The following is a 2,500-nucleotide window of genomic DNA, read 5'->3' as shown; positions in this document are numbered from 1 at the left end:
CTCTAGAGGACAGGACCATATGTTGGGATGTCTGTGGTGGGATGTCTGTGGTGATCTAAACTCTAGAGTACAGGACCAAATGTTGGGATGTCTGTGGTGATCTAAACTCTAGAGTACAGGACCATATGTTGGGATGTCTGTGGTGGGATGTCTGTGGTGATCTAAACTCTAGAGTACAGGACCATATGTTGGGATGTCTGTGGTGATCTAAACTCTAGAGGACAGGACCATATGTTGGGATGTCTATGGTGATCTAAACTCTAGAGGACAGGACCATATGTTGGGATGTCTGTGGTGATCTAAACTCTAGAGGACAGGACCATATGTTGGGATGTCTGTGGTGATCTAAACTCTAGAGGACAGGACCATCTGTTGGGATGTCTGTGGTGACCTAAACTCTAGAGTACAGGACCATATGTTGGATTGTCTGTGGTGATCTAAACTCTAGAGGACAGGACCATATGTTGGGATGTCTGTGGTGATCTAAACTCTAGAGTACAGGACCATCTGTTGGGATGTCTGTGGTGATCTAAACTCTAGAGGACAGGACCATATGTTGGGATGTCTGTGGTGATCTAAACTCTAGAGTACAGGACCATATGTTGGGATGTCTGTGGTGATCTAAACTCTAGAGGACAGGACCATATGTTGGGATGTCTGTGGTGATCTAAACTCTAGAGGACAGGACCATATGTTGGGATGTCTGTGGTGATCTAAACTCTAGAGTACAGGACCATTTGTTGGGATGTCTGTGGTGATCTAAACTCTAGAGTACAGGACCATATGTTGGGATGTCTGTGGTGATCTAAACTCTAGAGTACAGGACCATATGTTGGGATGTCTGTGGTGATCTAAACTCTAGAGTACAGGACCATATGTTGGGATGTCTGTGGTGATCTAAAATCTAGAGTACAGGACCATATGTTGGGATGTCTGTTGTGATCTAAACTCTAGAGTACAGGACCATATGTTGGGATGTCTGTGGTGATCTAAACTCTAGAGGAACTCGGATACTCCAGACATCACTGACATGTCACAGCTCATCAGGACAACAACTAAACTCTAGATATTAAGGCAACAGTCACCTCATGAGGGCTCTGTTCATCAGTCCATCTTGACTCCATTTACCATGTCTGTCTGTCTGTCTGTCTGTCTGTCTGTCTGTCTGTCTGTCTGTCTGTCTGTCTGTCTGTCCACGTGTCAGAACTGTCTGTCTGTCTGTCTGTCTGTCTGTCTGTCTGTCTGTCTGTCCACTGTGTGAGAACTGTCTGTCTGTCTGTCTGTCTGTCTGTCTGTCTGTCTGTCTGTCTGTCTGTCTGTGTTTCGGTCCACTTGTAGAAATGTCTGTCTGTCTGTCTGTCTGTCTGTCTGTCTGTCTGTCTGTCCACGTGTAGAACTGTCTGTCTGTCTGTCTGTCTGTCTGTCTGTCTGTCCGCCCATCCGTCCATACATCATTCACATAGCTGGTCTTACCACTGTATTCAGCCCTGTGATCTGTCCTGTCTTCTGTCCTGTAATCAGCCCTGTCTTCTGTCCTGTCTTCTGCAGCCCTGTGTCCTTGTCCCCAGGTCTTACCCATCACGCTGTCTGTGCCGTTGGTGGTGGCTGTGCAGGAAGCTGTACTGTACTGATTGGAGGCACTGCTGTCGATGGAAACTGGACATGGGAGGAAGACTGGGGTTGATGTCTGCCTGAGGAGTGTGACGGGTAGCTCTGTAGAGAGGGTAGAATGGAGGGAGAGAAACAACCATCAGACTAAACATCTAACCCTTTATAACCCTCAGACTGACCATCTAACCCATTAGAACCATCAGACTAAACATCTAACCCTTTAGAACCCTCAGATTAAACATCTAACGCTTTAGAACCCTCAGACTAAACATCTAACGTGTCTTTAGAACCCTCAGACTGACCATCTAACCCATTAGACCCCTCAGACTGACATCTAACCCTTTAGAACCCTCAGATTAAACATCTAACGCTTTAGAACCCTCAGACTAAACATCTAACGCTTTAGAACCCTCAGATTAAACATCTAACCCTTTAGAACCTTCAGACTAAACATCTAACCCTTTAGAACCATCAGACTAAACATCTAACCCTTTAGAACCATCAGACTGACCATCTAACCCATTAGAACCCTCAGACTGACCATCTAACCCATTAGAACCCTCAGACTGACCATCTAACCCTTTAGAACCATCAGACTAAACATCTAACCCTTTAGAACCATCAGACTAAACATCTAACCCGTTAGAACCGTCAGATTAAACAGCTAATCCGTTAGAACCATCAAATTAAACATCTAATCCATTAGAACATCAGATTAAACATCTAATCCATGAGAACCATCAGACTAAACATCTAACCCTTTAGAACCATCAGACTAAACATCTAACCCGTTAGAACCGTCAGATTAAACAGCTAATCCGTTAGAACCATCAAATTAAACATCTAATCCATTAGAACATCAGATTAAACATCTAATCCATTAGAACCA

The 2,500-nt window shown here is 44.5% G+C and overlaps 1 pseudogene; it reads right to left on the bottom strand.

Moving 5' to 3' along the window:
- The window catches only part of LOC135518428 (transcription factor 4-like), a 158,788-nt pseudogene that overhangs the window by 104,936 nt on the left and 51,352 nt on the right, over nt 1–2,500 (bottom strand).

The sequence above is a fragment of the Oncorhynchus masou genome, chromosome 28 (genome assembly GCF_036934945.1).
Source record: "Oncorhynchus masou masou isolate Uvic2021 chromosome 28, UVic_Omas_1.1, whole genome shotgun sequence".
Taxonomy (NCBI): domain Eukaryota; kingdom Metazoa; phylum Chordata; class Actinopteri; order Salmoniformes; family Salmonidae; genus Oncorhynchus; species Oncorhynchus masou.
Note: the sequence above shows the minus strand (reverse complement) of the source record. Positions and strands in the feature narration are given on the sequence as shown.